At 46.7% G+C, this 13,419-nt stretch overlaps 1 protein-coding gene across 1 annotated transcript in view; it reads right to left on the bottom strand.

Annotated features, from left to right (window-relative positions):
- REM1 (RRAD and GEM like GTPase 1) overlaps nucleotides 1–6,791 on the bottom strand; it is an 18,203-nt gene extending 11,412 nt beyond the window's left edge. The window contains exon 1 of the mRNA XM_032217313.1: nucleotides 6,685–6,791. The gene's annotated coding sequence lies outside the window, so the exon portion shown is untranslated. The remainder of the gene's footprint in view (nucleotides 1–6,684) is intronic.
- Nucleotides 6,792–13,419: the final 6,628 nt, after the last annotated feature.

Raw genomic sequence — 13,419 nt, 5'->3', positions numbered from 1 at the left:
GAGACATGGAGGCTGCTTGGAAAGATGGTTTATTGTTGGACAGGGCCACATGGCTTGAGCCCTGAACAGAAAAGGGGATCACATGCTTCAGTGTTGGTGGAGAAGAAGAGAAGGGCTGAGGGAGGGGCTTGCTAGGCTTTTTATACCCTGTTCAGTCCCACCTCTCTGTTTCCTGTTCCTGTGTAAGAAATGTATTCTGATTGGTTGTCAGGCTCCCATGGGGCCGTGCAGGGGGCTACTCTCTAGGCTGTGATGAGTTCTCAGATGCCTTGTGGTCAGTTGAGTAAAGTTCCAACATTATCATGCCTTTACTCCCATCCCCCCCTGGGGCTGCAGTGGAGAAGTCTTTATTATGTAAAGTGACTAGCCTGGCCTTCTCAATGGCCCATTGACAAAGTGGGGATGGGCAGGAAGTTACAGGCAACTATTCTGTCTCTTAAAACATGTTTCTTTCTTTTCACATCCAGATAAATATTCTGCCTTTTCAATATTTCCTAGGATGTTTCATTTTTCTGGGAGAGGGCTGGGTGATAACTTCCCACATCTCCAAGGTCCCTTCCAGCCCTAAAACTCTATAACTTGATTGTTCTGCAAATGACAACTCTTCCTCTGACCTGGAAAGCCTTCGGTGTCCAAACTAGGGGGGAGGACGGGGCGGGACAGCAATCTTCCAAAATTTGAGGGGCTGCCACAAAGAAGAGGGGGGGCTTGTTTTCCAAAGCCCCCCGAAGGCATGAGAAGAAACAACAACGAATGGAAACTAATCAAGGAGAAAAATAACAGAATGACAGATTCAGAAGGGACCTTGGAGGTCATCTAGTCCAACCCCTCGCTCAGGCAGGAAACCCTACACCGTTTGAGACAAGTTGCTCGCCCAATCTCTTCTTCGAAAAATCCTGTTCTCCAAAGGACCAGAAACCAATCAAGGAGAGGAGCAATCTGGAACTAAGGAGGAATTTCCTGACAGTGAGGACAATTAACCAGTGGAACTGCCTGCTACCAGAAGTTGTGGCTGCTCCAACACTGAACATTTTTATAGCAATAGCAATAGCAGTAGACTTATATACCGCTTCATAAGGCTTTCAGCCCTCTCTAAGCGGTTTACAGAGTCAGCATATTGCCCCCAACAACAATCCGGGTCCTCATTTTATCCACCTCGGAAGGATGGAAGGCTGAGTCAACCCTGAGCCGGTGAGATTTGAACCGCCGAACTGCAGAACTGCAGTCAGCTGAAGTAGCCTGCAGTGCTGCATTTAACCACTGCGCCACCTCGGCTCTTTAGATCTTTAAAGAAGAGATTGCACAATCTGGAATGGTGTAGATAGTCCTTGATTTACAACAGTTCATTTTAATGCCTGTTGAAGAAAGCGACCCCTATGGGGGCAAGGCTCACTTAACAAATGTTTCACTTAGCAACATAAACTTTGGGCTCGATTGTGGTCATAACGTGAGGACTACCTGTATTGTGCTTCTCACATGCACAATGTATTTGTTTTTTTGTCCTTGGTCACAAAAGGGTTTCACAATTTAACACAGACACAAACAGAGAGATAAGGCCTTAGTACCTGGAATCTTGCATGCAGTTTTGGTCACCACACTATAAAAAAAGATGTGGAGACTCTAGAAAGAGTGCAGAGAAGAGCAAGAAAGAGGATTAGGGGACTGGAGGCTAAAACATATGAAGAACGGTTGCGGGAACTGGGTAGGTCTAGTTTAATGAAAAGAAGGACTAGGGGAGACCTGATAGCAGTCTTCCAATATCTCAGGGGTTGCCACAAAGAAGAGGGAGTCAAACTATTCTCCAAGGCACCCGATGGCTAGACAAGGAGTAATGGATGGAAACTGATCCAGGAGAGATTCAACCTAGAAATAAGGAGGAATTTTCTGACAGTGAGAACCATCAACCCATGGAAGAGAAGTTGCCTTCGGAAGTTGTGGGAGCTTCATCCCTGGAGGCTTTCAAGAAGAGACTGGACTGCCCTCTGTCAGAAAGGGTGCAGGGTCTCCTGCTTGGGTAGGGGGTTGGACTAGATGACCTACAAGGTCCCTTCCAACTCTGTTAATCTGTTAAAGAGTGGGTCAACCTATTCTCCAAGGCACCTGAAGGCCACACCTGGAATCTTGCATGCTGTTTTGGTCATCACACTATAAAAAAGATGCGGAGACTCTAGAAAGAGGGCAGAGAAGAGCAACCAGGATGATGAGGGGACTGGAGGCTCAAACATACGATGGACGGTTGCAGGAACTGGGTATGTCTAGTTTAATGAAAAGAAGGACCAGGGGAGACATGATAGCAGTCTTCCTACATCTCAGGGGTTGCCCCAAAGAAGAAGGAGTCAAGCTAGATGACCTTCAGGTTCCCTTCCAACTTTGTTAAATCTGAATCTACCTGAGATGATCAAAGCAGGCCTGGAGACTAAAAAATACGATGAACGGTCGCAGGTACTGGGCCTGGCTAGTCTAGGGAAGAGAAGGACCAGGGGAGACAGGAGAGCATCTACCAATATTTTGGGGGCTGCCCCAGAGAGGAGGGGGGTCAAGCTATTCTCCAAAGCCCCTGAAGGCCAGACAAGGAAGAATGGATGGAAACTGACCAAGGAGAGATTCAACCTAGAAATAAGGAGGGATTTAATGATAGTGAGAACAATCAACCGATGGAACAGAAGTTGCCTTCAGAAGTTGTGGGAGCTTCATCCCTTGAGGCTTTCAAGAAGAGCCTGGACTGCCATCTGTCAGAAATGGTGTAGGGTCTCCTGCTTGGGTAGGGGGTTGGACTAGATGACCTACAAGGTCCCTTCCAACTCTGTTAATCTGTTAAAGAGTGGGTCAACCTATTCTCCAAGGCACCTGAAGCCCAGACAAGGAAGAATGGATGGAAACTGACCAAGGAGAGATTCAACCTGGAAACAAGGAGGAATTTCCTGACAGTGAGAACCATCAACCCATGGAACAGAAGTTGCCTTCGGAAGTTGTGGGAGCTTCATCCCTGGAGGCTTTCAAGAAGAGACTGGACTGCCATCTGTTAGGAATGGTGCAGGGTCTCCTGCTTGGGCAGGGGGGGGTTGACTAGATGACCTCCAAGGTCCCTTCCCACCCTGTTCATCTGTAATTGTCAGAGAGAGAATGCCGATACAGCTAACCCTCAGCTGACAGGCATTCATGTAGTGACGCTTCAAACTCAAAACACCTCTGGAAAAACTGACTTACGACCATGTTTCAACTTACAACCATTGCAGCATCCTCCCCCCCCCCCCCCCCCCCACAGCCATGTGTCCAAAATTTGGGCCCTTGGCAACTTGGCATGTATTCACACAGCTTCCTTGGGGATCCCGGGATCCTCCATTGTTGCAACCTTCCAATGAACAAAATCAAGGGGGAAACCCGGATCCACTCAACGACCGCATGACCAATGGCACAACGGCAGCAATTCACTTAATAACGGTGGCAGGAGAGGCCGTAAAATAGGGCAGAGCTCCTGCCTCGCTTAGCGACGGAAATTTTGGGGACTCCCCTTGTGGTGGTGGTTCCAGCTGGTTCATGCATTTTTAAATTTATTTGCCAGGTTAGACAAAGGTGACAATTTTTTCTTGTGTTGGCCGCTCCCTCCCACAACGCACAACTCCCTGTCACCATGACACCCGCAGGGGTTACGCGGCATGAAACGACGCCTGTGTCTTTTGTCCCCTCCAAAGTCAGCTCCCGCTGAAAGCAAAATCTTGAATTTCTTGCACTGATCTCAGAAAACAGACGGGAGATACTTCCTTTAGGCTCCTTCCTTCCAATTCCTTATGACAACCATTACATGACTCACAAATTCCTTTATGCTTTTTTAGAAGGGAATTAGAATGGACTAGAGCTGGAAGGGACCTCAGAGGTCTTCTAGCCCAGCCCTCTGCTCAAGCAGGAGACCCTTACGGAATTACAGAATAACAAGAGTTGGAAGGGACCTTGGAGGTCTTCTAGTCCAACCCTCTGTTCAAGCAGAAGGCCCTTACAGAATAACAGAAGAGTTGGAAGGGACCTCGGAGGGCTTCTAGTCCAGCCCCCTGCTCAAGTAGGAGACCCTTACAGAATTACAGAATAACAGAGTTGGAAGGGACCTTGGAGGTCTTCTAGTCCAGCCCCCTGCTCAAGTAGGAGACCCTTACAGAATTACAGAATAACAGAAGAGTTGGAAGGGACCTCGGAGGGCTTCTAGTCCAGCCCCCTGCTCAAGTAGGAGACCCTTACAGAATTACAGAATAACAGAAGAGTTGGAAGGGACCTCGGAGGTCTTCTAGTCCAACCCCCTGCTCAAGCAGGAGACCCTTACAGAATTACAGAATAACAGAAGAGTTGGAAGGGACCTCGGAGGGCTTCTAGTCCAGCCCCCTGCTCAAGTAGGAGACCCTTACAGAATTACAGAATAACAGAGTTGGAAGGGACCTTGGAGGTCTTCTAGTCCAGCCCGCTACTCAAGCAAGTGAGCCTTACGGAATTACAGAATAACAGAGTTGGAAGGGACCTTGGAGGTCTTCTAGTCCAGCCCTCTGCTCAAGCAGGAGACCCTTACGGAATTACAGAATAACAAGAGTTGGAAGGGACCTTGGAGGTCTTCTAGTCCAACCCTCTGCTCAAGCAGAAGGCCCTTACAGAATAACAGAAGAGTTGGAAGGGACCTCGGAGGGCTTCTAGTCCAGCCCCCTGCTCAAGTAGGAGACCCTTACAGAATTACAGAATAACAGAGTTGGAAGGGACCTTGGAGGTCTTCTAGTCCAGCCCCCTGCTCAAGTAGGAGACCCTTACAGAATTACAGAATAACAGAAGAGTTGGAAGGGACCTCGGAGGGCTTCTAGTCCAGCCCCCTGCTCAAGTAGGAGACCCTTACAGAATTACAGAATAACAGAAGAGTTGGAAGGGACCTCGGAGGTCTTCTAGTCCAACCCCCTGCTCAAGCAGGAGACCCTTACAGAATTACAGAATAACAGAAGAGTTGGAAGGGACCTCGGAGGGCTTCTAGTCCAGCCCCCTGCTCAAGTAGGAGACCCTTACAGAATTACAGAATAACAGAGTTGGAAGGGACCTTGGAGGTCTTCTAGTCCAGCCCGCTACTCAAGCAAGTGAGCCTTACGGAATTACAGAATAACAGAGTTGGAAGGGACCTTGGAGGTCTTCTAGTCCAGCCCCCTGCTCAAGTAGGAGACCCTTACAGAATTACAGAATAACAGAAGAGTTGGAAGGGACCTCGGAGGGCTTCTAGTCCAACCCCCTACTCAAACAAGTGAGCCTTACAGAATTACAGAATAACAGAATTGTGAGGGACCTTGGAGGTCTTCTAGTCCAACCCTCTGCTCAAGCAGAAGGCCCTTACAGAATAACAGAAGAGTTGGAAGGGACCTCGGAGGTCTTCTAGTCCAACCCCCTACTCAAGCAAGTGAGCCTTACAGAATTACAGAATAACAGAGTTGTGAGGGACCTTGGAGGTCTTCTAGTCCAGCCCCCTGCTCAAGCAGGAGGCCTTTACAGAATGACAGAATAACAGAAGAGTTGGAAGGGACCTCTGAGGTCTTCTAGTCCAACCCCCTGCTCAGGCTCAGGCAGGAGACCCTACCAATGCAGACAGAGTGAAATAAAAGTATCACCAAGCCCATCGTCCTTTTGCGTCCTTCAGTGAGTTTTCTCTCTCTCTGTCTCTCTCTCTCTCTCTCTCTGAGTTTCTCTCTTTCTCCCTCTGTCTCTGTATCTCTCCCTCTTTCTCTCTGTGACTCTCTCTCTCTCTCTCTCTCTCTCTCTCTCTCCCTCCCCCTCCCTCCCTCCCTCTCCGGGTTGCAATCCAGCTCTGGTTTCTTGCCAGGGCACCAGTAACCCAACGCCGGGCAGGCTGGTTTCGCCAGCTCCCAGCTTCCAAAACACGGTTAAAAATTCAAAAAGGGAAGCGGTCTCCGATTGTCTCGCGCGGCATAAAGTTACACGCGCGTCCTGCAACCGCTGACCGCCTCCGACTTGCCTACCGGCCGCCTCCGGGAGCCCTGGGCTCTAGTAAGGCTCAGGGGGAAAGAGGCGAAGGTGCACCCGAGCATGTGCAAAGCGCAGCGCCCCGCTTTCCCACGGAGGGTTATTTCCCAAAGGGGGCCGCGCGCTTCGATTCTGGGAGTCTCTGATCCAGGCGTTTCCAAGCTTGGCTACCGTTAAGCCCGGTGGATTTGGAGAAGCCTTAAAAGTTAACAAATAACAAAGTTGGAAGGGGACCTTGTAGGTCATCTAGTCCAACCCCCAGCCCAAGCTGGAGATCCTACACTATCTCTGACAGAGGGCGGTCCAGTCTCTTCTTGAAAGCCTCCAGGGACGAAGCTCCCACGACTTCTCTTCCATGGGTTGATGGTCCTTCCAAAGCTGCCAAAATTAGAGACCCCCCGTTCTACTCTCTTCACTGGGGGTCCCGAATTCTCCCACCTCCCCAGAAACCTCGCTAAACGTGAGTCACGGGTGCGAAAGCTTTCCAAGGCACTTTGCATGGCCTCGGGGGTCCTCTCGCCTGCATTTGGGGGGGAAGGGGGGGCTCTAAAAGTCACGGGAGGGGCTCCCACTGGGGGAAGTCGTGCGCTACTCCACCTACTCCGGTGGCCGAGACCCCCCCCCCCCACGAGCCGCTTTCCAAAGTTTGGGGGTTGGGAGGGAAGCTGGCCGCGCCAGTCCCCGGCTTACCAGCTCGACGGGTCGCTCCCGGGGGTCTTCCGACCGTCCCTCCAACTTTGAGCGCCGTGTAGCCCGTCCGGTTTCATGGCGCAGCGGGGCAGGGCAGGCGGGGATCTTTTAAGCGGAGCGGAGGCGCCCCCGCCCCGTCGCAGCTGCGGGAGGGACACACCCCCTGCGGCCCAAATAGACCCCCCCCTCTCCTTCCCTTCCTCCCCCTCCCCGACGCCGCCCTTCCCAAAGAGGGCGAGAAGGGCGCAGCCAGACTGCTTCGCAAGGGGTCTCCAGGGGGGAAGCCGAACCCTGCAGGGCTGGGGGCTGCGGGGGGCCCTAGAACTGCGAACTGATGCCCTGCGGGCACATGTCTGGGTACCAGCCCCGTCTGCCATGGAGAAGACCCAGGTTGGCACTGGTTTCAGCTGCCTCCACTCGGAGCTGCCAAGCTGGTTTTCCTTAAGACACTCAAATTCCTTTCGGAAGGGGGAATAACAGAACCGAATAAGGAAGTTGGAGGGGACCTTAGAGGTCTTCTATCTAGTCCAACTCCCTGCTCAAGCAGGAGACAAATTCCAGACAAATGGATTGCCAGTCTCTTCTTGAAAGCCTCCAGTGATGAAGCACCGGCAACTTCTGGTGGCAAGCAGTCCCACTGGCTAATTGTCCTCACTGTCAGGAAGTTTCTCCTTAATTCCAAGTTGCTTCTCTCCTTGATTAGTTTCCATCCGTTGCTTCTTGTCCTGCTTCTATCTTTACAATTCATATTGTTTTGTTCTCTAGTATGATTTGATTGTTTATTAGTAACCTATGACTATCACTAAGTGTTGTATTTTATGATTCTTGATGAATGTATTGTTTTATTTTTATGTACACTGAGAGCATCTTCTGCACCAAAGACAAATTCCTTGTGTGTCCAATCACACTTGGCCAATTAAGAATTCTATTCCTATTCTATTCCTTATTCTATTCTATTCCTTCTACTATTCCTTAATTCTATCCATTCTATTCCTTATTCTATTCTATATTCTATTCCTTATTCTATATTCTATTCCTTCTACTATTCCTTAATTCTATTCTATCCATTCTATTCCTTATTCTATTCTATATTCTATTCTATTCCTTCTACTATTCCTTAATTCTATTCTATCCATTCTATTCCTTATTCTATTCTATATTCTATTATATTCCTTCTACTATTCCTTAATTCTATTCTATCCATTCTATTCCTTATTCTATTCTATATTCTATTCTATTCCTTATTCTATTCCTTCTACTATTCCTTAATTCTATTCTATCCATTCTATTCCTTATTCTATTCTATATTCTATTCTATTCCTTATTCTATTCTATATTCTATTCTATTCCTTCTACTGTTCCTTAATTCTATCCATTCTATTCCTTATTCTATTCTATATTCTATTCCTTATTCTATTCTATATTCTATTCTATTCCTTCTACTATTCCTTAATTCTATTCTATCCATTCTATTCCTTATTCTATTCTATATTCTATTCTATTCCTTATTCTATTCTATATTCTATTCTATTCCTTATTCTATTCCTTCTACTATTCCTTAATTCTATTCTATCTATTCTATTCCTTATTCTATTCTATATTCTATTCTATTCCTTCTACTATTCCTTAATTCTATCCATTCTATTCCTTATTCTATTCTATATTCTATTCCTTATTCTATATTCTATTCTATATTCTATTCCTTATTCTATATTCTATTCTATTCCTTCTACTATTCCTTAATTCTAGTCTATATTCTATTCTATTCCTTCTACTATTCCTTAATTCTATCCATTCTATTCCTTATTCTATTCTATATTCTATTCCTTATTCTATATTCTATTCTATTCCTTCTACTATTCCTTAATTCTATTCTATCCATTCTATTCCTTATTCTATTCTATTCCTTATTTTATTCTATTCCCTCTTCTATCCTATCCTATCCCATTCCATTTCTATTCTAGTGCTTTGGAAAATAAGTCGACCCCCCCCTTTTTTCCTTGTGGCAGCCCCTCAAATCCTGGAAGACTGCTATCCTGTCACCCCCACCCCCTCCAACTCTGTTATTCCGTATTTGGGGTCCAGATGGCTCCCTGGAGTGTTCAGAGGACCACAGGACCAAGGTGGAACTGTGAGAACGGATTTAATGAGAGCAGCAGATGCTCAGCGATGCCCAAGTTCAGCCCTCCATTGCAATGTTGATACTTAACCAGGACTTTCTGTCCCAATCCCAATGTGGAATTTCTCAGGGAAATGTGCATTTTTTTTTAAAAAAAGATCCATTTGTTTTTATTCCGATTTCACTCAGAACAAGGTAATTCTGGAATTAAGCCTTTCTCCTGGCTGTGCCTGGCCAATGAACACTGCAGGTGAAGCCCGAACGTATGACCCAAACGGACAAGAATTATCTGCATTTACATTTATTTGTATTTATTGATTTGCTACCTGACTTCATTGGGTTTTTTTAAAAAAATAAACTCCCACGGGAGGTAGTCCTCAATGTACAACCACATGAGCCTAACATTTCCATTGCTAACGAGAAAGTTGCTTTTGAATGGTCAAAAATGACTGGTTGTAAGTTGAGGACTATCTGAACAGCCCCAGAGCTGCCCAGTTATGAAAATTTTGCATGTGCTCCATTTTTTTTTTTAAACTTTTCATCTGCGTTTCTCTTTCTACACCCCTTCAGGCTGAAAGCTTCGTGTCTTTCTCTCCAAGGAGACGTATGTCATGATTTGAACTGGAGTCCTTAATACAAGAGTTGCTTTGATGTAAAATGGTTATCAAATAGAATGAGCAGGAAGGGACACAGGAGGTCTTCTAGTCCAGCCCCCAGCTCAAGCAGGAGAAGTTAAGTCTCTTCTTGAAAACCTCCAGTGATGGAGAACCCACAACTTCAGGTGGCAAGCTGTTCCACTGGTTAATTGTTCTCACTGTTAGGAAGTTTCTCCTTAGCTCCAAGCTGCTTCTCTCTTTGATTATTTAGAATGGAGTTGGAAGAGACCTTGGAGGTCTTCTAGTCCAGCCCCCTGCTCAAGTAGGAGACCCTATAAAATTTCCAATCTCTTCTTAAAGACCTCCAGGGATGAAGCACCCACAGCTTCTGGTGGCCAGCTGTTCCACTGGTTAATTGTCCTCACTGTTAGGAAGTTTCTCCTTAGTTCCAGGCTGCTTCTCTGCTTGATTAGTTTCCATCCATTGTTTCTTGTCCTGCCTTCTTTGGTGCTTTGGGAAATAAATTGACTCCCTCTTCTTTGGGGCAGCCCCTGAGACATTGGAGGACTGCTATCATGTCTCCCCTGGTCCTTCTTTTCTCTAGATTGGCCAAACCTAAATCCTGCAGCCGTTCTTCCTATGTTTTGGTCTCCAGGCTTTTGATCCCCTTAGTTGCTCTTCTCCTAACTTTTTCCAAAGTCTCAACATCTTATTTTTTTGTAATATGATGACCAAAATTGGATAGTTGTGGGTTGTGTTAAATGTAAGCGCAGAGTTGTGACCAGTCACTTAACAAGACACCTTTGATGCCATTTGTCTCCACCTAGTGGTGAATTCGGAGGCTGGAATGAAAAAAAAACACCTGGATCCATTCTTTCTCACAAATGTGTTACTGGCGTAACCAACAGCAGTGATTCACGTAACAGACACGGCAAGGAACGGTGTAGAAATGGGGAAAAACTCATTTAACAACGGTCTTGCTTAGCAACAGAAATAAGAATGTTAATAGAGTTGGAAGGGACCTTGTGGGTCATCTAGTCCAACCCCCTGCTCAAGCAGGAGACCCTATGCCATTCCAGACAAATGGATTGCCAGTCTCTTCTTGAAAGCCTCCAGTGATGAAGCACCGGCAACTTCTGGTGGCCAGCAGTCCCACTGGCTAATTGTCCTCACTGTTAGGAAGTTTCTCCTTAATTCCAAGTTGCTTCTCTCCTTGATTAGTTTCCATCCGTTGCTTCTTGTCCTGCTTGTATCTTTACAATTCATATTGTTTTGTTTTCTAGCAGGAGACCCTAGGCTATCTCTGACCGATGGCAGCCCAGTCTCTTCTTGAAAGCCTCCAGGGATGAAGCTCCCACACCTTCCGAAGGCAACTTCTGTTCCATCGGTTGATGGTTCTCACTGTCAGGAAATTCCTCCTTATTTCCAGGTTGAATCTCTCCTTGATCAGTTTCCATCCATTCTTCCTTGTTTGGCCTTCAGGTGCTTTGGAGAATAGCTTGACCCCCTTCCTCTCTGGGGCAGCCCCCAAAATATTGGTAGATGCTCTCCTGTCTCCCCTGGTCCTTCTCTTCCCTAGACTAGCCAGGCCCAGTTCCTGCAACCTTCCATCGTATGTTTTAGTCTCCAGGCCTGCTTTGATCATCTCAGATAGATTCAGATTAACAAAGTTGGAAGGGAACCTGAAGGTCATCTAGCCCAACCCATCACCCAAGCAGACCCTACACCATTTCTGACCGATGGCAGTCCAATCTCTTCTTGAAAGCCCCCAGGGATGAAGCTCCCACAACTTCCGAAGGCAACTTCTGTTCCATGGGTGGATGGTTCTCACCGTCAGAAAGTTTCTCCTTATTTCCAGGTTGAATCTCTCCTTGGTCAGTTTCCATCCATTCTTCCTTGTCTGGCATTTGGGGGCTTTGGAGAATAGCTTGACCCCCCCCCCGTCTCTGGGGCAGCCCCTCAAATATTAGTAGATGCTCTCCTGCCTCCCCTGGTCCTTCTCTTCCCTAGATTAGCCAGGCCCAGTTCCTGCAACCGTCCATCGTATATTTTAGTCTCCAGGCCTGCTTTGATCATCTCAGGTAGATTCAGATTTAACAAAGCTGGAAGGGAACTTGAAGGTCATCTAGTCCAACCCCTCTCCCAAGCAGACCCTACACCATTTCTGACAGATGGAAATCCAGTCTCTTCTTGAAAGCCCCCAGGGATGAAGCTCCCACAACGTCCGAAGGGAACTTCTGTTCCTTTGGTTGATAGTTCTCACTGTCAGAAAGTTTCTCCTTATTTCCAGGTTGAATCTCTCCTTATTCGGTTTCCATCCATTCTTCCTTGTCTGGCCTTCAGGTGCTTTGTGGAATAGCTGGACCCCCTCCTCTCTGTGGCAGCCCCTCCAATATTAGAAGATGCTCTCCTGTCTCCCCTGGTCCTTCTCTTCCCTAGACTAGCCTTGCCCAGTTCCTGCAACCATTCATCGGATGTTTTAGTCTCCAGGCCTGCTTTGATCATCTCAGGTAGATTCAGATTAACAAAGTTGGAAGAGACCCTGTAAGTCATCTAGTCCAACCCGTAGCCCATACAGGAGACCCTACACCCTTTCTGACAGATGGCAGCCCAGTCTCTTCTTGAAAGCCTCCAGGGATGAAGCTCCCACAACTTCCGAAGGCAACTTCTGTTCCATCCTCCTTATTTCCAGGTTGAATCTCTCGTTCAGTTTCCATCCATTGATCCTTCTCTGGCCTTTGGATGCTTTGGAGAATAGCTTGACCCCTTCCTCTCTGGGGCAACCCCTCAAATATTGGAAGATGCTCTCCTGTCTCCCCTGGTCCTTCTTTTCATTAAACTAGCCAGGCCCAGTTCCTGCAACCGTTCTTCGTACGTTTTAGCCTCCAGTTCCCTCTTCATCCTGGCTGCTCTTCTCTGCGCTCTTTGTTGGGCTGAACTGTGGTCATAAGCCGAGGACTATTATATGCCCTTCCATGCCGGGCTGAATTTAAAAGGCTGCCTGCTTTACAGGTAATGCTCGACTTACAACAGTCCATTTAGCGACCATTCATAGTTTACAACGGCATTGAGAAAAAGTGACTTGTGATTGTTTTTCACAAGTGTGACCTTTGGGATCAAAATTCAGCCGCTTGGCAACGGACTCACATTGCTGTGTCCGAGATCACGTGATCCCCTTTTGCGATCTCCTGAATAGCAAAGCCAATTGGAGGAAGCCAGGATCCCGTAACAACCGTGCTCCTAACTTGGACGGCGGTGATTCCCTTAATAACTCTGGCAAGGTAGGTCGTAAAATGGAACAAAACTCCCTCGACAAAATGTCTCACTCTCCTCAGCGTCGAGCTAAGTTCAATGTAAAGACGTTATCAATTTTTTATTCTTTTTTTTCAATATATTTTAGACTGTTTTTTGATAAAAATCTATACCGTGTACGGGTTCTGGGAAGTCGGGGGAGGGAAGGCTGGGGGGGGGGTGTTGGGGGGAGGGGGGGAGGGACATATATCAGGTTTGACGAGACGTGTTAGATTTTAATGTAATTTGACTCCACATGTAAACTGTCTTCTCTTATATTTTCATTACTATTAGTATCATTGTTTTTTCTTTAAAACTAGGATATGTTAAGCATATTGATATGAAGCGGAAATACACCAATGAGAGGAAGAGTGGGAAGCAGAGGAGAAAGATGGGAAGAGAGGGATAGGAGAGAGGGGAAGGGGGGAAGATGAGGAGGAGAAGGCAGAGTGGAATGAAGAGAGAGGAGAAGGAGAAAGGAAGGGGAAGTAGAGTAGGAAAGGATGATGGAGGGAAGAAAGGAGGTAGGAGAGAGGCAGAAGAAAGAGGTGTATGGAGAGCAGAAGAGCTAATAATGGGTTTTTATCTTTCTGGGCGTTGATGGCAAGATGAATTAATGTAATTAATAATACAACATGATATTGACTATGTAATGGTATACATGTGATTGTATGTTATGTAAATGGAAAATAAAAACTTTCTATGGATATGGAAGCATAAATACCATCA

This window comes from Thamnophis elegans, chromosome 5, assembly GCF_009769535.1.
Source record: "Thamnophis elegans isolate rThaEle1 chromosome 5, rThaEle1.pri, whole genome shotgun sequence".
Lineage (NCBI taxonomy): Eukaryota > Metazoa > Chordata > Lepidosauria > Squamata > Colubridae > Thamnophis > Thamnophis elegans.
Note: the sequence above shows the minus strand (reverse complement) of the source record. Positions and strands in the feature narration are given on the sequence as shown.